At 36.0% G+C, this 22,691-nt stretch overlaps 1 long non-coding RNA gene across 1 annotated transcript in view; it reads left to right on the forward strand.

Moving 5' to 3' along the window:
• Window positions 1-22,691, forward strand: part of LOC138178114 (uncharacterized) — a 176,795-nt gene that overhangs the window by 98,388 nt on the left and 55,716 nt on the right. The window lies entirely within an intron of this gene.

The following is a 22,691-nucleotide window of genomic DNA, read 5'->3' on the forward strand; positions in this document are numbered from 1 at the left end:
AAAATTTTGTTTCTACCAGTGGCCCCGTGAAAGTCTCCACAACCAATAAATACGTTGATTAACGCACGCTTTTACCTATTCGAACGGTGGATTAGATTTTCACCGCAACGATATTAGAAACGATCGTTCGGTTTGATTTATGCGCCATACTCGTTAATTTGTTTCATCGACTGCAGCATGAAAGTCTACACAAGTAATGAGAATTTTGATTAATACACTGTAACTGTATAATGCATATAATTCAGTCGGTGATATAGGAAGAGGAAAGATGGTCAATCTTATTGCTTTTAATGCTACTACAATTTTCGAATAAATATTTATTTAATCGTAAAATTATATTGATATTCGAAATAATAGATTACATGAAAATTTATAAAAATTATGGGATTCGAACAAATACGCGATTATGCAACGAAGATTAGTCTGTATTTGTCATTTTTCTATCGGCTTGATAATATTAAAAAACGTATATTCGAAACGATTTTATATTTTCAGAATCGATAAAATACCGTGGCACAGGTACAAACGAATCGAATTGTTTATTAAATTTCCAAAAGTTCACGATGCAATGTTAATTCTTGCAGAATATTTCCATCGTGCATTTGCACTGTGTACGTGCAACATTTCGTAACTCGTGATTCATTGCTTCTTGATCGATGAACTTGTTTCTACGAATGCTCGAAGGGAAAAAACAGTAATAGCGTGATTTACTGAGCAGCTTTGTACCTTGTTACATTGCTTCTGTTTCTATCGACATCCGTTCAATATTATTCTATCATACTTATAAACATTCGTCTTCGATAATGTACTACTCGCGAAAACTTTCACGAGTTCTACTTTACGACATAACTTTAATATACTTTCTCAAATAATTGTTCCATTATCGAATTTAAATTGACTATGGTTCGGTTACTATTAATTTCAAAACAAAGACAAATTATGTTCCAAAGAAGCAGAACTTAAGATAAATGATCAAACTGAAGATGACATGCATGACCGCCCACGTTAATTACGTGAGCATATTATATACATAATCCTATGGTAAGGTCCATTTAATTAAGTTTTAATGAAGTACGTGCATGCTTCGCGTGCTTTCCAAATTGATTTTTTAGAAGACAAAAACTACAACCGTATTCTACTAGGTGTACCTTTGCTTAGAGCACATCCCTTGCTCCCTAGCAATTTACCTAAATTACCTTCGAGAAGGTAGCATCACACAAAGTAGAGCTTCTTAATTTGAAAATAACATGCACCCACTTTTACAAAGTAAAGTATAGCTCAACTACATAAAAATTACACTTTTTTCTTTTCAATGAAAAAAATATGTAAGTTTAACTATTCGCCTTTCCGTCGTACCGTATTTATTTCAGGCGACACAGCAGATTATGCAAATGAAGTTAAAGTCAGTCGAGAGTTGTCACAATCTCATTATCAACTGGAAATTTCTTCAAATTACAACCAACAAAAATGATGTTTCAATACATCGCTTGCAATAATGGAAAAATTATAATAACATGAAAACGATGTTAATTTAAGATTATCTAGACTTAGAACGTACTTGCAATCACCAGTCTGTTCACGTCGACAGCAAGAAGAAAAATCCGCCAAAGAAAAGCAGGTATGAACAGATCTATAAATATTAATATCCACATATCATGTTCACTCGGATTGAAACTCGTTACCAAGTTGAATTCGTTGGGTAATCGCTGGTAATAACGCGCCGTGATACTGAAGCAACGAACGTAAAAAGCGAGTGCAGGTAGCGCGAGATGCAAAATTATACAGTACCACGGTGAAAATTAACTCGTTTCGGTCTTCAAAAAGCAACCATATGGTGTAGCCTGAATATCGTTGAAAGAGCAAGGCGGAGCAAGGAGTCATCTTCTAATTCAGTCGAGGGAATAATGACATGTTGTAGCGTAGATCATGAATAAATTCGAACGAAGCCAGAAAAAGTTAAAAATTTTTATATTTCTTTCTACAGAAGCTTCTCAGTATGTATTTCGTTGCTAAAGAATTACGAGAATAATATCAGAACATGAAAAGCACGATAGCAGATCAATTTTAAAATTCGATGTGTCGTCAACCAATCTCATATCGAAACTATCTTTCCACTTGATTTTGGGGTTAAATATGCGTTGTTGTAACCCTTTTGAACATTTAAAAAATATTGGGAACGTTAATTGCACAGAAAAATTGCATTAAATAAAATTAATTAAGATTAACACAGTGATTAATCCAACGTTGTTCATCTCTTATAAAACATTGTAGATTTATGGCTTATTTAAAAAAAAAAAATAATAGTCATATATTCTTATCATATAAGAATTAACATGGTTATATTTATTTTATTTTCCTTTTTTATTTGGACATAAATATTCTAAACTGAGAGAATTATTACACGGTGCATTCCTTCGCCATGAAATGTAAATTCGGAACATTTCTGCAACTATCATTAAGTGGCAATCGTTCGACATATTCCTTTTTCACGACGTGAAGAGTGAAACGCGATGGAAAAACTGGAACAAAATCGAAATGGTTCGAAGCTGTCCCCGAAAAGGATGAAATTAACCGGTGATTTGTATTCACCGAACGGCGAATAATTTTTGCGTATGAATTATTTAAATGATCGACAATAAAAAAGAAAACGGAGGGTTGGCGAGCAATTTTAACGATCGAGTTACCCGACGCAAATAGCGGCGCGATCGATGGTTCCTTTTTGTTCCTCAAGTAAGTCACGTGGTGAAACCTTTCTTCGAAGGACGGCGGACAATCGCACGTGCGACCGCTATTCGCACGTAAATCTAGTGCTCTCGACCAAAGATCCGCAATTTTTCATGCTTATCTGTTTATTTTCATCTAAAGAACAACGATTTCTTTAATCAATACGCTTGCAAAATAAAAGCTAATATCCAGAGGAAAGGTATAATTAGAAATTGACTTTGTGATATGCAAGCATCCAATTAAACTTGCTATGATCCTGAAATTTGTTGCGTCTCGGAAAAAGGACTTGTAATATTTAAGAGAGATATTTAACACAAAATTAATACGTTCAATGTTCAGATATCAATAATATTACTCGTTCAATTAAGAAACTGTATTAAAATGACAAAGATTCGAAATAATTTATGAGTCATTCTTATCTATCTTCTACCTAATCCTAACGCATTATAACATTCATATATCAAAAATCAACGAGATTCGTCAGAAAGAAACTTAGCCACGGTGAATGTACCGATCTGTTACGATCACATGTTCGGAAATTATAATAAATGGTATTTCATAGATTTCTACCAGAAGGTGAAAGCGCGTTATTAAGTGAAATATCTCTTTGCTTAGAAAATTATTTAAAATGAAACGTAGAAAGCAGCGTGGCGGGATTCGGTCAAGTCATAGAGCAATCATATTAATAACGACGTTCGTCGACGTTCCGCACGAGAATCGACCATTTGAGTAAGATGAAAGATTTCGCTTTTGACGAACCATCGTGGAACCAGTGAAATCGGCAGGGAGTTGATTCCTGTGCGAAAGTGCTTCCTTGACGTGCATCAGCGACCTGCCTTAATGCAATGCGCATATGTAATAATGATCAGCGCATGCCGGGTACAATGACTTGGTAAACGCCAAGCTGCACGCAAACGGCGCAACTGTCTTGCCCACGGATGCATATCCTTTTGTACTAGCGGAATGGCACACGTAATATTTTCAGTGGATTAATTAAAAGGCAATACTGTCGTCGTGCTGTCTCTTCAGCTTTTCTTGATCCTATCGTATAGAATCGAGTATCTTTTTAAAATCTCTGATTTTCTCTGATCAATTTAATTTTTGTATTAATTTTTCAGAATATTTATTAGTTTGTAGAAATTTCTTTACATTCGTTTTTTAACTTATTAATAATTATGCTAGTAAGGAATTTTATATTACTAGAAATATTATGAAAAAAAATATTTATTAATATACGAATTTTTTTAATTCTCCACAATGATGTGCAATGTGTAAAAAGGATAACGAATATTTATCTTAGATTGCATTTTCGTGGTATATATGTGAGAATGCGAAAGATAAGTGGACGAAGAATTTAATAATGCATAAAATAATCTTGTAAATAAATTAGGGAAAACAATTAGAATGAAATTACAGTATTACGAAAACTGAATGGAAATGTTGAATATAATACGAGCACGTGGGTTATGTAATTATTACACCAGATATGACCATATCGCTATGCATGAAATCGGAGCATACAACACTTAGCAAATAAGTATAATATTATCATAATTATTCCATTCAACCGCAGTCGACAAATGTTTATTAAACAACAGCCATTACTAATATAATTATCTTTTTACCATTAAGGTTAATTTTTAACTTTAATATTTGATCACATTAGTTTCATTAAATAATAGATAAAATAATTCATTTCATAATGTGAACGACAGTTTACATGTCTCTTTCTGAAATCAGTCAATCCAAAATATCAACTTCTGCTAATAGAATAGAAAATGTCCATTAATTGAAACGACATTAACCAATGTGATTGATTAATTGATGGCAAGTAAAAGACGTTCTTCTGGAGTTCATAGTTGGAACATACGTATAATACTTGGCTGACTAAAGAGCTTTGTTTCTGCAACTCATTGTGGAACGACTTCTCCCATAAGTACTTACGTAGCACGCATTGTGTGCTACACGTACACAAGCAAAATCGACACAGAATGTATGCAACTCTTGTTTAATTTACATTATGCAAGACTAATGCCATTTCCACGCCTATTTAAGTCGACGTGTTCAGCTTAATCAAAGCATGCCCTAAATTACTACGCTGAAGTTAAAAGCGATAGCAAAGGCTATTAGCTGTAATATCTAGCGTGTCGTTCGGTATACCGTTAAGAAGTACGAGGATTAATTACTAAATTGTTTTAATTACTAAAAAATTGGTAAAAATATTTCAGCTTAAATTTATCTAGATTAAAAATTATCCAAACATTCGCATTAGATACATTACATCAGCACGTTTTCATAAATATATATTTAGATATACAAATTTTATATTTAAAAAAAATTATCACAATTTTGAGAGCTTCCGTTTATCCTTTATCTTTTATTTCTCTTTAGATCTATGTTTCATAAATTTTGAATTATTATCAAAGCCAGAAACAATTCAACGTTAAAGTAATTATTTTAAAAGTACGTCAAAAGTACGTTTTTTTTCTCTCTTTTTACAGACAAAATTTTAAGGCACAGGGAATCGATTGATATGATGATATATAAAATGTAAATTTTATTGTCCTTTCTTTATCGGATTAAAAATTTTCCCAGTAATCTGTTAAATTCGTTTCAACGTCATTTTTATAAAATTTTCTGTTATTTATGAAACTTTATATCCTGAAGTTTGCAGATTTTTCTCTATAAAGCTTCTTTTGTCGTAGAAATCAACATATTTGAAATCACGATTCATTCTCTACCATCTTTGTCGCGTGCTTCATTCATACATCTTTCTTTGCACTTGAAAAGATGCAGCTCTACAGAAAATGATCTTATATCTACGTCTGCCTTTCCATTTTCAACGATATGCTTTCAGGCAAGCAGACAAAAGTACGTACATAAACAGCATTTAGATTGTAACAATGTCACAGTCAGGACTTGTTGCCCTTATGAGAATTTATCGAAATTCTCTCTTCACGCTTGTCAGTTTTCGCAAATAATTTCGTTCTTTGAAAAACTATTCGACGTCCTATCAGTCGTAGTTTAATTTCTAACTGTGTAAGACACGATGTTGCTAGAATTAATTCCTTCCTTCCTTGGTATAAAAAATTTAATTGTACATCTCTGAATATTTCTTTTATGTAGCTTTCTGCATGATGCCTTAAACGTTGCAATTTATTAAGGACGAAAAATTAAACAAACATTTTTAACTAACGAATATCGGCTTTTAGATGTTCTACGCTTCATATACTTCCATGAAGAGAATAACTACAAATTGGTAATATATAAAAGACAAATACTCGACGATCGTTGAGTGAATTTTGTAAAAATTTCAGTTTGCAATTGAAAGCGCTATCGACCTGTATTGATTGAGTGCAGTGCTTATCGTTTGTCGTTAGTGGAAATTATCTATTTTCAGCGTGCGTATGATACACACGAACGTATACAGAGTGTCCCCCCAGTCAGCTATTCAAACTTCGCACTTGTGATTAACGAATTATTCTGACAAAAGATGTCACGTATACTATAAGTTTGTTTCAATATTCAGATGAACATTGTTTATGAATTAATTACGAAGCTTCCTAATAAAAGATATTTCCTAATAATAAAATAAAGCTTGTGTATGACATTTCGTCTTTCAAGCTTCATTTAGTCATTTCAATAGAATTTATGGTGCTCGATATTTTTTAAAGTACGCAACATGTAAATTGATATACATATAGCTTATTATTGCCAATCGATCCAATGAAAAGCCGTGTAATATTATAAAATATGGTCTACGATATTGATTCGTAGTAAGTGTATATAGTAATTCGAAATAGTAAACGGGAACTTTGTTAGACTATATATCATAGGGATACAACTAAGAGCGAATTATACATTAGGAAGTTTGATGGAAAATTAGAAGGAAAATCGGAATAAAATTAGAAAAATAGTATGAATGCGACGAAATCTTATAGTATTTCGTATTAAAACAGAAGTAATAGTCACGTAATAGTTATTAGATCAGTGTATCGCTTTTGTTTTTTTTTTTTTTTTTTAATGTTCTGTTGAACGAGTACAAAGTTTATTGAATATCTCATGTAAACATCTCAGGTATAATGTGAGTAGTTCTTTGGAAAAATGGAACAGATAAAATTCTTATATTTACTCTTGATTAAGGAAGGAAACGTATGATTAAATGTTAAGGCATTACGAAAATTATATTTTTGAATAAATTAATAGAAATATTTTTTATATCCGTAATAGAAGTTACAGGGATCTCTATGGTGTTTCGCCTACATACTGCATTGCTGAACAGCAATGATGCAGCATTGAAGAATGCAGGATGACTTATGCATGTGTACGAGACTACTGTCCCATGTTCTGTAATACCGACTTCCTACATATTCAACTATATCAACAAAGGCGATAAATATATCATGTAACGAAATGACATTCGCTTTGAACACTCGCATTTCAATAAAGAATAGAATGGAAGAAAGCAATAATGCTACCTGCATTGATTGAATGTCAAGTTTATCGTGCATTTAATTGAGGTGTCAAGTGTATTTTACCTCTAGTCAATAATAAAATCTGTAAAATGTAAAATCTGTAAAATCTGTATCTCCAATACTTGGCAAATTAAGGAAGGTAATTAAAGGACAGCAAGTACTATCGAATGATAAAACAGTAACAGTTATGAATATCTACTTTATCAAGACATATTAACTTTGCTGATAACTACATACTGTATTACCAACATAAACCGTACGTCGGTAACTGTAGATTGCCTTTACTGAGCGTCGCGTGCAACACGAAAATAATATGGGGAGTTACGTGACCATCACCCGAAATAGCAGGATATGAAAATTTATTGAATGTCACACTTATTGTGTATCCCGTTGGTGTTCCATACATACATATTAACACAAGTAAGGTACAGAATAGACATGACATTCCTCTATTTAGTTAATGCTATTAAAATATTTCTTAACTACTTGAAAGAAATTACTAATAAATTAGGAACTTTTCAATTAATTTTCATGCCAGTGATCTTTTTATTAGAACCGAATGCAAAATATATATACGCATTTGCATATCTAATAGAATTTTTAAAGCGTTGTTAAGTCGGTAAACGTAAGCCATGTATTATGTAGTTGACGCGTGCTCTGCTAGGTGGCACAACATGTTCGATCGAATGATAAAATTTAAATTTTATTGCGCGAATAAAATATTAAAAGTTAAAAAATTTTATTACACGATAATTTTAAAAATCTGTGACATTATCTTAGATATATAAAAATACGTTTAACTCAAATTCGATACACTGAATCTTAACGCGAAGGTCTTTCACAATTTTTTATTTATTCCAAAGTACATACAAAGAATCGTCTGGTCTAAAACTTTTATAGTCGATTAACCGCTTCCGAAGTTTCACCTAAAACTATTTCCTGCGAATACATTTTGACATTCTATTCTAATCAACTCTAAAACCTGTTTCCGACTAGTTAGTTTGAAGTTCTAATTCAGGCCCTTGCTCAAACTTATCTATTCATTCATAGTTCCTAAGTAGGTCAAAAATGTTCACCGTCGTATCGTCTATTACTTTTCATATAGCCAATGCTTCATTTAGAAATAAAATTTGCATTTGTAATTCCACGACATCGTAATCCGTAACTTCGCCACAAGTTAACAAATTAACTTTCTCGCGCATTCGCAAACCAGTGAGATATTATTCCCCACTTTCACGTTAGTCGATCGATTACAAAATAGCGTCATTCCCTAATATTAATTTCCCTCAATTTTGATTCGCCTTGTATTTTGAGCGATCGTAGCTTCCTTTGCACCTGGTTAGTTCCATGTAAATAAGGAATATTAACGAAGCCATTAATCCAATAAGATTTAGAAAGCGTTTAATTTTAATTCCCTGCGTGATTACCTCTATCGCATATTTAAATCGACAGCGATACGATCGAACTTTTTCGGTAACTAAAAGCCGACTACAAAATCTCCATGACACACTGGCGAAACAGAAAAATCAAAATCAGAATGTGATTGTCCCTTGGTAACCTGTATTCGAGGACTCGATGAGAAATTAGCGATTCTAAGCAGTTTCTTTTCTGTGCACACGCACTGCGTTTACACACGTGTTCGACATAGCCAACGCTCGTTAATTACTTGGCGCCAATGATACCTATTTGAATTTCCTATTTCTTGCGTCTTATCGATCGTCGTGACATGTTCTTTATGGCAGCTTCGTGTCTGTTCTGTTCGAAGAATAACGTTTCCTTATTCGTTTCTAGAATAATTAAATAGTACGTCCGAGTCTTAACACAACCCTCGGACTCGAACTTTATTTTTCTTCGGTTGAACGAGGGTACGTGTGAAATACACGGGTAGAAAATGAGTTTGTTGTTTTACGATATATTATATACATTGTTAAATTCGTTCGCGTTATCGATAAAAGGTATAAATACTCTATGAAATTTTCTACAACGTATTTTGTACCTTCGAATCGTTATTACAGAGGATATGCGTCAACTATGCACAAAATTTGAAGCAAACCGATGACCCGAATGTTACGCGTTCCCTCTGTCAAAGCAACGGCATACGCTGCGAGCCATTAGATAACAACCGTTTCCTTTACTACCAGACATTCAAACACGTTATGTTATCAGAATATTTTATTTTATATTTTAAATTGTCCGCGATATTTTAAATGTCTGGGAATAAAGTTACATTAAATTAAAAATTCCATAATTAATCTCAATGATACCAATTTAAGAGTAACTCGTAAACACAAATTTTTCTGAAAACCTTGTGAAAGAATGAAACAGAATTCTAAACCTTCGAAAATAACAATCTTCGTACATCACTGTATAAAATTCTACGCCAAATGTACGATCTTACCATCGCGACCTTAAGATACCTACAGTTAAAGAAGAAATATCCAAATTCAGTAATAGATATAACATAAGAATTAACAACCACCAAAACCCACTAGTTACCCAATTATTTGACACGACGGATCAGATTCGCAGGATAAAAAGACATTACCCTCTAGATTTAAACGTTAGATTCATCTAGAATCGAACATACGATAATCATTTATTATTCATAATTACTGAAAATTCTCAATGCGAGAATTGATTGTAAATTTTAATAAATAAAAAAAAAAAATTATTATTCACAATTATTATTCTCAATGAGAATTCATTGTAAACTACTTCCAAATAAAACAACAAAAGAAAATGTACGATCTATACTGAAACACCCTATATAGAGTCACAAAAGGTCCAAAAATCACGACACTGACATTCAAATTTTTCCTCGGAAGAACGACACATCCTGTTCTCTCTTTCGACCAAACGAAAAGAGAAAAAAACGCTTGGAGTGTACCGATAAAAAATGCTCGATAAGCTCATTATCGCAAACGCAAGTTCATCGCTAGTTGAAGCGTCGCGTCTTCTCCGTTGTGGCGGAGGCGAGCAGCGAGCAAAGTGATGGTGCGTGCGCGATCGAGCACGCGAACGGATCCTAAAGTCATGGAGGCGCGAGCAGGTGGCACCCGCATTCGAATCAAACGAAAAAATCCCGGGAAGAAATAAACGGCTAGGCGGACCGAGGCTGCCACACCGAGGCAAATTTAATTGGCCGTTCGTTTTATTTGAACGTTAGTATGGAATTAAATGGCGATACTCACCGGACGAGGTTGCGCGTCGACGACGAGGACAAAAATGGCATTCTCGTTGTCGTCGTCGTCGTCGTCGTGGTTCGATGATAAGATCGCGCGATTAAAGGCTTCAGCGACTCTAACAACGCCGGTGAATCAGGTGTACAAGTTCTAGGAGACGAGAACACGTGCCACGAGCAACACGAATTAATTAGATAGAAAATGATGGAAACTCGAACTGGTTAACAACCTCTTCGATATGATAATTCCTGTATTTAGAAGTTTTCATTTTTATTACTTACTATGTGGCGATATTTTATTCATTCGTGTGCAAAGAAATGTAATTAATAATTATTCTGTTCTGCTCGGATTTGTTTATGGTTAGAGGAATAAAATTTGTACGAATAAAGTATCTGAAAATTTTGGGAAGAAAATATGTTTAGCGATGCAATTGTGAAGAATAAATGCGAAGAGATCGGGAAGATCGATATTATTAATGTTGAAAACAATTTAAATGTACGATGATAATAATAAAAGGAGATATTATTACAGTTTGTAAAAGGAAGAATAAAAGTCACAAATAAAAAAAAAATGATTAATTCTCGTGTAAGGATAAATGAAAAAGGAAAGACGCAAAAGGAAAGAAACTGGCTCGAACTCGTAAAAAAACACAATTTGCTTGAAATGTGGACCACAGCCAGTTTCGGCGTGAAGCTTTCATCGGGGCCCGCGTTTTACGTTTCAATCATGCTAACGATACATTTTCTGAAACATTATGCGGAGTACATTGCAACGAAATTGCAGTGCGGCAGCTCGTACTGGGGCAAGTTCGTGTGTTGCACCTGCAAAACGAGGCAGAACTAATGCAGCCATCTTGTTCGATCGATGTTGCGCACGAAACAAAAAGTTTATAACGGACAAACGTAAAAGACTCGAGTTTTGCAATATTCCATCTATAGTATAAAGATGGACAAACAATATCCGCGCAGTTTTTTTCATTTTCTTCGAAATAGTGCCCTAGCTAAGTGCCATCGTTCGTTCGTAATTTGTGAAACACAATTTGTTAAAAAATCTGCGTGTATCTACAAATATGATTTTCAAGACATTTTTCAAATAATAGATATTTTTAATCGTCACATCAGGTTGACAATTATATCTTTAAATTTTATATTTATCAATTATCCGGCGTTGTTAATTAGGTAATCGTTTCCTTGCGGTCAAGACTGTTAAAGAAGATTGACAACCCGCATAGACTTTGTATGCGTTCCATCTAGTTGTATTTAATCGCGGTCACTATAAAAAATTTCCAGTTAAATTATTACGTATAACTCGTACGTAGTCGGATATAACATATATTATCGCAATATAAAAGATTTGTCTGATAATATATTTATTATCGATTTTACGTAGAGTAATATAACAACAGACAATATAATATGATTAACAATTATTTTGTTCGTGGATCGCGTACAATTATTTTATACGTTTAATCGTGCAGCTGAAATATTAATTGTAAAATTTTCGAAAGTACTTTTCACTTTCGTAATTAACGATCTTACAAAGAATTTAATGAAAGTATAAAATTGCTATGCATATTCGCAATAACAGTCAAATGCGCCTTTCCCGAGTGTTTTCTTTTTTTTTTTTTTTAAGAAACGGATAGCGAACGAGTAACTCATTCGAAGAAATGTTAATTGAAGTGTAATAACTTTTGATCAACGAAACAATCTTGATAAAGAGCTGAAGTATACTGATTTCTATAATTTAATTTCAATTATTCCAATAGAAAGTACATGGATAATTAAAAAACAAAAGTGCTCGAAGGCGTGTAATCACAAACGTAAGCAATTTATAGTGATTATAAACAGAGCTGCTCCAGACCTCAAAAATAGCCGCTTAGAAGATACTGTTATAGAAACTCGAATCTATTCTTAACCTGAGCCCAAAATGATGTTCTGAATCCTGAGCCCAAAAATACCGTTAACTAATCTTCTTTTCACGTAAGAAACCCCTCGTCGTTGAACATCTTCGTGTAAAATCACACAAAGATCACGTGATAAGTCCATTTCCGTTGATTTTCTGATTTTCATCGATGGCTAAAGAATAGTACGTAAACCTAAACCAAACGCAAGTAATATTTTTAAAATATCCAAACTTATGACGAATATACTTTGTATGAGTATGTATTTGATTTCAAAATCGCTTAGAAAGACTCCTTCGCTGGTATAAAATGTTAAAATAACTGCGATATAAAAATTGAAAAGTCCGATCTATGGTGTTTCTATTCCTCCTACGATCTTGGTATACATATACATATTTTATAATGTACAACGCGCCATTCAATTTCTGCTTGAGAATCTTTCAACATCCACGATCGTTATTCCGATCTTTGCGACATAAGTTACATATCTCTGCTGCTACGAAGCAACACAATCGTATTTTTAATTGTCTGTGCACCAAAGAGAGACGAACGGAAAATCACGAGGAGATCGTGGAACGTCATCGCGACAACCCTTTGCAGCAAGAAGCGTTCAGGCTAACTACGATCGCGTAATGGTTCCTCGGGCGGTTGTTTTGCGCGTCGCGGCGCGTATTTTAATGCAACAAAATTGCCGGTCTGCAGGCCGGGCAAGGGTGAATTTCATACACCTGCATGATTTTATATACACCTGCGGAAGAGTTGTACGGTTAAAGAGCGCGAGACGGCAGCCATGTCGCGCGTAAAGTGGCAAGGTTAAACCGTACATACGCGACTTCTCGTCAAAATGGAAAGGAGGAGGCAACGAGACGAGGACGGTAAAAACGAAAAAGGGCGGAGAGAAAATAAATGTTCGCCTCTTATAAATACTTTTTCCATCGAATGGCAGAACTCGTCGTACCTCCGGAAATATTTGTTCTGCTACATAAGTTTCAGATATACATCCGTGCAACCGGCGTCGCATTCGAATAGATACGCATCCGTTTCGACGTTGTTGGGGAGGATGAATTAATGAGAGAGGTAGAGATGAAGGCCGACGTATATGAGCAGCATGATTGTACAGGATTTATGAAATGCTTCGACTCCCCGTTTTTAATCCATTAAGCATCAACGTCGCGTTTAACATTTCATTTGCAATTTTTTCTTTTCTTCCCTTTTCTTTCTCAAACATCGACTTCTTGCTCGTTTTTCGAACAGCGTTACGATAAGAGAGAATTTCGAGAATTTCTTTACTGTTTTGTTCTTCGATCGCTGTTCTTACGCCAACGTTCTATAATTTTATGAAATTTGAAGAAGTCTAAGTTTTCTTATTCGCGATTGGTACAGTAGGTTTCCGTAGTATCCAGTAACAATTATTATATTTAGATACGTTTTCGAATAGGTATTGACACGTCTACACAATTTTTATTTCACTGTTTGGCTTAACGAATCGCGTGACTTCTTTGTGCAATTCGCCGTTCACAGTGCGATGTGTGCGATGGTAGTGTTTGGTTTGAAATTAAGTTTAATTAATGGTCGTCAGATGGGAATGGAACGTGAGTACGTGACACGTAACATGCAAGTTGGAAAATTTGGATCCAAGTGAGATCGATTAAGTAAGGTCCGAACGAGGCATTATTGATTTAGCAATTTTCTAGGAGAAATCGTAGTAATTTACGTGCAGACGCTACTTTTAAAAGACATACAGATATTTGCAATTCTAACTTTGATAATTTGATGTTTTAAACACTTCGTATTGTCGTTGTATTCGTAAAATCTTGCACCAACGGCGTAAACAAAATTAATTATACACCTCTTTTAAGAAATTTAATCAAAAAATTCATTTACATATTCTAAAGCATGTATGAAAATAGGGAAAGTCAAGAAATATCGTGTTCCAGAAGTTCGCTAAAGTAATTATACCAATCTGAAAGAGATAGCTAATTTAGAAGTACACAAATTAATCTTGCAACAAAATTGTTCGAAATTACGCTTACCCAACTACATTGCCAAAGAATACACGGAGATCGAATCACACTTTTGCGTGCGTGGAAATGTACGGCGAATTCAGCACCGTATGCAATTAAGGAAGCCATAATTAGAATGATATCTCTGCAGGGAACACCAATTTCCGAAAAGATAACGGCTCGAAGACAGAAAAATCGAGCTCGTATCATTTTGGATGCGATATACATGAGACTCGTTAAAAAAGATTGTGCAACCTTCTTTAATCCTTGATCCTCGTCCCTTTGCTGTCCGTATTAAACGTCGCTTTACAAGCCAAACGTACAGTTTGAACAATCGAGCTTTGTCAATCAGCTACTCAATTGAATGGAGAAAGAGGATTGGTGTTAAAGAAGGATCAAAGAGGAAAGATGGATCATTGTACTGTTAATATCCTTCAATCTTCAGGATTAATCGGCAACAGCCTTGAGCGGTTAGTATTAGAGAAGCACAGTGTAATCAGGATAACGGAATTTACTGCAACGTCGTAACTGTGAGCGGTTGAAGATTATTTTATACTATAAGAAAGACTACAAGAATGAATTCCTCTCCCTCTGCCTCTCTCTTTTATTGTTGATCAGGTGATTATAGAATAATACGTGGCAAATATTTCAAGTATAATAAATCTGGTATAATAGTAGTATAATAATTCTATTCTAGCGATTTATGCGTATATTCATGCCGACACGAAGAATTTATTTTACGATTATGAATTTTATTTATGGAGTTTCTTCCGCGGCCACTTTATTTCTCGTTTCTCCCCTGTAATCCCTTCCCAAGTATATTAGATTTCGTATCATTTAGCAGCACTTTCGTATAATTATAAATAAATTTGATATTACGAAAATGAAGTGTAGAAGTTGATAAAAAAACGCTTCATTGAAAAATAGGGCTATGTGCAAATACGTTCTGTAGCCACTGAATGTAGAGGGTGCAAACTCTTAAAAAAGTCCATTCGAGAAGTGTGTGTGTGTGTGTGTTTGTGTAATCAAATATAGAAAAAAGAAACAGTAATCGCAAGAAGAATAAAGAAAACAGGCTTTCTCGTATTTTTGAAAACGTTTCGATTTAATAACAAAATAATAATAAAATATAATTACTAACGAAGTTAACATACTTGCTCCCTTTATACGAAGCATAATGAATATACAGCTGAGATAGCTGTAGATAGTTATAAAAGTTTATGTCAATTTGTGACAAATTGGTTCAACAGACACTGGCTTTCTCCATATCCAAACTGGTTTATCACGTAACCAGCAAAAATGGGTTCGTGGAACTGTACACGAAGCCAGATAATATCGCAAAGTTCCACCAACCATGGTTCGAACTTTGCGAGCTGATGGTGGCTGGTTTTTTGTCGAATCATCTCCGGACATCGAAAGCTGTTTCGCTCGTTTCCGTACGCGTCTGCAACAATGTTGCACATCGAAGACGCCAATGAGTCGGCGAATTTTGGACAAAAGAGGGTAGAACCAATCTAAGAAATCTGAAATGAAGCGAAGAGAGAGAGCTCTGTGTGCGGATAAACCGGCTACGATCGTTGAACGAGCTTATCGTCGAGCAAAAAATCAAAGTGAAATGTTTCATTAATTTCACGCGCGCGTATTCGCAACACGAAGTTTGAAGGCTGATGGAAGGTCGATCTTCGTTCTTCTTGTTGCGATCTCGAGCTTGAGCATCATTATTGAGCTGTACCTATCGTTTTATACATTCGCGATAATCGAGGTTCACGAACAAGGTCGTCGGGTTGTTCGTGTAATCTATTCATCACATAACTGTGAAATAAACTACGTCAAATCATAAATTAATTTAAATTAAATTGATTATAGTAAAGCACGATATGGAAAGCCTGCGTTAATGTTTTTTTTTTTTATTTAGTTGTTTACATTCACAATTTGTCCAGTTTGGACATTTGGTAAAATTTTTTAGCTGTTATATCATCATGTGGGTGGCTACCCCCAGTGAAATACCATCTTCGTGTTTCCTTTTCAGTCTTCTATCCATGTTTCAGGTGTTGATCGTTTCCACAGCTAGCCGGTTTTGGTGTGTTCCTATTCTTTCTTTATATGCGTTAATGTAGCAACAAAGTTGAATGATACAGATCCAAATATAAAGAGAATAGAATCAAAGGAATATCGTCTACGATTGAAAAATGTTACTTTCTTTTCTCTTACCGCAACACTAGAATTCTACAATTGAGTGAATGAACAGTATTGATCGAAGGTGCTGCTGCAATAAGAAAACACTTTTCAGTAGTATGAGTAAATCAACAAAAGTCAACTAAATATCGTTGAAAACCAAATCGCTTTTTCAAACATGCCAAAGATTCATAGTCAACTAATATTTGTAATAAAAAACTTTTGCAGTTTCGAAAATGAGAACACGTGCCACGATCTTGATATTACGTTTGGTAGAGATAAACGGCGACTTTCTATCAAAACGACGACCTGGCTATAACACAACTCATCTGTCTTTCCGCACGCGGCACCAAAACCGACATGAAAAAAATCATTTAGTGATTACACCTGCGTTCGATGGCGTTGGTTTGCACCTGGAATTCGATGGCCCAGTTCGGTAAGGGGAATCCGGGCCACTTATCTGCTTCGCTTTTCCACGATGACATCGCTTCGTGTTCCAAACGTAGGAAGTAAAAGTAAACGTCGTACAATCCAGGTGAAACTTTTCGTAGTCGTGATGATGGACGAGAGGCGAGCGAGAAAGGCAAGGAAGGCCGGCTTTTCTGTTGTGTGTTATTCGTGCAAAAGGCCGAGGGTTCGAGCTCCTATGAAGTTTTGACTAATCCAGCTGGCGAAAGAAGAAAAGAGATCACCGGATCTCCCTTCTGTTCCTCTTCCTTTTCTTCTTTTCATCGAGCAAACTTGCCACCCTGCCCCTTCTTACATTTGCACGCAGTTGTCTTCTCTTCCCTTTTTTCATCTGGTCAGCATTTTTCACGTGGCCTTCCACGAAAATCCTGCCGACAAGTATGATTAATCGTACCAAATCCAGAGTACTTCCGACTGGTTGTCGGATTTTAGGGAAATCGGGAGACAAATTCGGTCCCAGCGGACTTGAAAAATGCGTGTCGTTCGAGGTATAGCCGAATCATGGCGGAAAAACCTGACCTGAGAAACTGTTGTGGGATGGTTAAGAAGTTCGGAAGTTATTTTCTCAGGTGGTTTCGAAATAATAATATTTCTTTGGCTTTTCTTTTTGTACTTTAGTGTTATTCTGTTTTCTTCTCTGATTTTTCGTTTTGTTTATGATTATTCTTTACCTTTGTTAGAGTCATACTCGAAGGAAATAGTATAACATAGACGTATTGCCTACTTGGTAAAATATCGTTGGTTAGAATGTTCTATAATGTATGCAATGTTCAATTCACCCTTAGCAAAGACCACGTGTGTATGATTGATGACCCTATCAAACTTGCTTGAAAATGATCCTGCTTGATCTTACTTTGAATAGTTCTTCCATCGAGAACCAAAGCCTTCCCTTCCATTTTAATGCGTAAGATGTGATTTTTCAAATTTCAAACCTTAGATCTCATACTTTGACTACATACTTTAAGTTTGTGCATACATGTCGCTGCTTGACATTGATAGTGGCGCGAAAACTTAAACTTTAAAACTTTTAAACTACGTGGCTTTTTAAAATGTACAGTTTTGAGAATACTAAATAATTGCCCTCTGACGGGAAACTGATAAAACTATAAATACGTTGTTTTACACGATAAGAATAGAAACATAGGCCTTGTATGCAATAAAAGTAAATTTGACATTTTTTTACTTGTGCCACTATATACTGTTATTAGCGTTACTCTTAATTAAACAGCGAAGTGTATAGTACAATATTTGTACCGGAAGCGAAACGAAAAATATTAAAAACACAGTTTTTTACTTCGTCATTTCCGACTGCTCCGCTTCCTGTATTGTGATAAAAAGACGGTCGAACCCTACCCTCGATTATTTACACAGCATTCGCGGTCACTTGTTCGCCAACTGTTCTGGACCTGTTTACTCGACATGTATGGGACGTTTATCGTCACGTGTTGCGAGAAAGTTGGTTGCAAAACAGAGCGTAAGAAAAAAGAGAAATAAAGCCGAATGAAAGGAAATAAAACACGGACGTAACACGTGCGAACGAATATTCATACAAAGTACAGTGTGAAATATAACTTTTGCTAATTGATCCATAAAGGCTGAATCAAAAAGAAGGCAAAATTTTTCCCTCGTTACGTTTTCTTTTTACCATAATAGCTCGTAATTTGTACTCAAAATTGAACTCAGAATTAATGCTTGACTTTTTGTCGTACGGAAGTTGTCTGACAGCTAACAATAAGAAATTACATATACAGGGTGTCCCGTAGTATCGGGGATCCACCTCGGCGATGGATTTTGCATACGAAAATAAAGGAAAAGAGTTTATATAAACATATACCCTGTTTCATCTTGTTTTCGAGTCATAGCGAGTTTCTTTTCCAACAAACTGTATCTGCGCACATCTTCACAAGAGCTGTCCAACATGACCTCCTTGCATCCGAGCACATACCTGGTGATGTTTTACCACTGACTGCCTTAACCTTTCCATTTCTCCAGATAGTGTTCTGATCTTCTAAATATACTATACATTTTTCGACTTTTAAATTCCACATAAATCCATAGAAATCCGCAGTCTACCCATAAAAAATTCGAATTAAATTTCTCTCGAGCACTATAACTCAGCTTCTACGGAGTCGCTTGTCCAATCGTTCGTTACTCGCAATAGAATCGTTAATAACAATAAAAAGCTACATATAAACGTCGCGAGGAGATTCCAAGTCCGCGAAGAAGAATAGAAATTACATGGTGAAACGACGAGTTCCTCCGTTTAATAAACTACCCCCGATACAGCAGAAGCGTGCTGCTCCGCGTCGATAGGATTCGTCACGAGGATCCTATTCCCCTGGCGGATCGATGAATATTTATCTTCCGTATGGAAGCGACAGATACGTTCTCCCTTCTTTTCGTCCCCCTTCCTTCTCTCTCTTCGATATTCATTGGACGTTTGCGTCACAAGGTAGAAGAACCTCTACAAACCATGGCCCATTAGGACGAGAAGGAATGGGTTAAAGGCTCTCTCAGTTCCTTCGGTATATAAAGGAAGATCGCGAAATTCGCAGCTGTCGCTCTCTCAGCACCTGCCTCTCCTGCGATCGATCTTCTCTCTTACTCGCGGTGTGGTACGCGTGTGTGTGTGCAAGTTTGTCCGTGTTACACGTGTGTATTGGTGCGTAAGATTTTATGTGTTGTTTACCTGCAGGCTGGTCTCGGCTACATGCGTGTATCGATACGATTTACCGACACGTCGTAGGAAGTTGCTCGTAGGAAGGGGTTAAAGAGAGAAAGAGGGAGGAAACTGGGTACATATGGCGATGACGGGAGTAGGAGAGGATACATGTATCCGATCTATAGCATACTACGGGTCCTTTTTTCTTCGATGCCACGTTGTTAAGTAATACGAGCTACTTTTTGATACTTAGCGACGCTCCTGAGACTTCTAAGGTGTGTGAAAAATTGCCAGAAAGCAGCCTTCTTCCAAAGTACCGTGCGGTTTTGCTTGCTTCTGTTGCTTTTCTCTTTATGTTCTATTATTATTGTTTCTTCCGTTATTATTTGTTTAGAGGTATGTATAGAGGTTGCAAATAGGCTCGTTAAAATTCAATGAATATCCGCGAAGTAACAGTCGTACATTAAGAGGAACAAGTTTGACAGAACGTAAAGATCGGAAGTTTTGACTGACCGCTTGTGACAATGGGGTGGAACCACTTCCATGGCATCAGGGATTCTATTTATATTCTTGCGTCGATCTCTCTCGTTTCCCTTCTTTCATTATACAGATACGTGACGCACATAATACTCGTCTATCATTACCAAAATCGACTATAAAAGGTGTGCACAAAACACATTTATAGAAAACTATTGCAACTACATAAAATAATAAATTTACGGATAACTATTTTCTAACTATTCTTATTTTCATATCGGCTATTAGATATTAGAGTGATCGGCTATTAGAGTAATATTCTTTAATTTCGATACCTCTTTAACCAATTTTACGACTTCGATCCTCGTCAATGTATTTTACTTGAGAGACACCCGTTACGTGGTACGAGCAACCCTCCAAATGCCATTTACACGAGTCTCGAGACTTTACAACTGTCGTTTGCCTTTGTACGCGATATTGGATCGATTTGCATTTACATTTAAATTCATCAAGCCATCGAAAGTTAAGCGAACGAATGAAAGATGAATAGCCTGATGGAGAATGCGAAATGTTACGCCAGTAGGACAAAGCCACGCTTAAAAGTCGCCGATACTTCAAGTTCCGACTGCGTTTTCTACTCACACCATCGTGTTATGATTCACGATGCATTGTTGCGGGATGCTTTGAAGCGATCTATACCTCAGAAAACTGAAAGAAAGTTTTCGTTGCAATGAAATGTTTCGCATTGCAGTCGGATTCCAAGAGTTTTCGACTCGACTTCACGAAAACTGAATTACGATGTAGAAGTTTAACGACAGTTATATCAAACAATTTTCACGTCGACTTTTAATTTTGATTTATATCCTGGATTAATAACATTTTCTTTTAAAACCTACGATCATCTGCATTGTAAGAAGTAGGATTTTATCTTTGTGAGTCTAAAGCGTAAGAAGTACAATTCTATCTTCGTAACTCCACTTTTAAACGAAACGAAGATAAAGATATTCCTATTTCCGATTTAATCGCTTAACCTTTGCACGAGGATTTATATCAGTGAACGCTCGCTTCCCAAATGTAACTGTGTCAAAATCTTTAACGCAATTATACATAAATCCATTTATATATCTTGTAACGTCAAAGGCATCAAATGGCGTTCATATCGAGTTCTTTCTGACTTTTAGCCTACTCAGCTATATACGCTATATATATGAAAAATATTTCTCTTTAGCTAGCGAACGCATATTTTACGTAAAACTATTTTTCAAATTAGCAATTTATACTAAAATGTCACAGGAAAATAAATTATAGGACACTTCGTTTAGATACTTTTTTACTTTGCTAGTAAGCAACATTATCCATTTAATCTCCCATTGCTATCGTCCGATTGTTAATGAGATTGGAAATTCACAATAATTTCAACTGACATAACTTTAGCTTACTTAAAATTCTACTCTATATTTTCACTGATGAAGGCTATTAATTAGAAAATCTAAACTGACAATAAATGATCGTCCACTACGTATTATACGATCAAAAGTTAGCTCTAGAACGCCAGACATACGACAAGAGGAAGATCCCAGTAGTATACAAAATGGCAAAGAGAGTATAAGAGGAAAAATACTTTCGCGGTAAGGCGTCCAATGCATATCGTCGCCCGGACGCATAAAAATAACGGAATGCGATGAATATTCCGCGCGATATCGCTGATAGACGCCAATACCGTTGTAAGTATGTATACACGGGCGTCGAAGCCGAAGAAAAAGCAGCGCGTAAGTACTTACAGGCGCACGCGCGCCACGCCGATGGAAGGGGACGTCGTTCACCTTTTTTCCTTTTCTGCTGGTCACGTGAATCGGCCTTAAGAAGCGAAGTAAGGTGGCGGAGCCATCTGCCCTCAGATTGCGTGGCCAGGAGGGTCGAGGGAGGGACGAATAAAAATCAGGCCCGAAAGCATTACCCAGCTGGCACGCGTCTACCTCGCAGCCATTATCTTTAAACAGGATCACATCGCGAGGACTCCACGGGAGGATTTCTTCTTCTTTCTCCACCTTCCCGGCCCCCTCTACGGAGAGTGTCTTTTCTCCTTCGGCCTGCCTCTCCTTTTCCTCTCTCTCTTCTTCTCTTTTCTTCTCTTCTCTTTCATCCATCGAAGCTCGTGCTCGTTTTGTTGTCCAGAAGCACCTGCTGCCACCACCATACCGGTGTTTTCATCCTGAAAGCCCTTCGACACGATAAATATTCCTCGTTCCATCGAGGATTGGCTCAGACCTCTGCCTAGGATATCGCTTTCGGCGGTTTCGATTTCGAAAATCACCGGGATTATGAGGCATCGACGACAAACCTGCGGCGACTCGACGTACCCTCCGATGTGACTGGCGGAAGTCGAATAGGTCAACGAACGAGACTTATGTTTATGAGACCAGCGTTAGGGGGTTGAGAATCACGCGAGGATCATTGGAGTGATTTTTTCAGAAGCATTTAAATCTGGCCAGCTTTCTTCGAAGTTACAGTTTTGTGAACGACGGTGACGAGGTCATTGACGCATAATACACAATTTTATTTTTATTTCATTTAGAAGATTAGTGTTATATGTGTATGATCAGTTTTATATGATATATATATGTC

The sequence above is a fragment of the Bombus flavifrons genome, chromosome 3, assembly GCF_040668555.2.
Source record: "Bombus flavifrons isolate JBK064 chromosome 3, iyBomFlav1_principal, whole genome shotgun sequence".
Lineage (NCBI taxonomy): Eukaryota > Metazoa > Arthropoda > Insecta > Hymenoptera > Apidae > Bombus > Bombus flavifrons.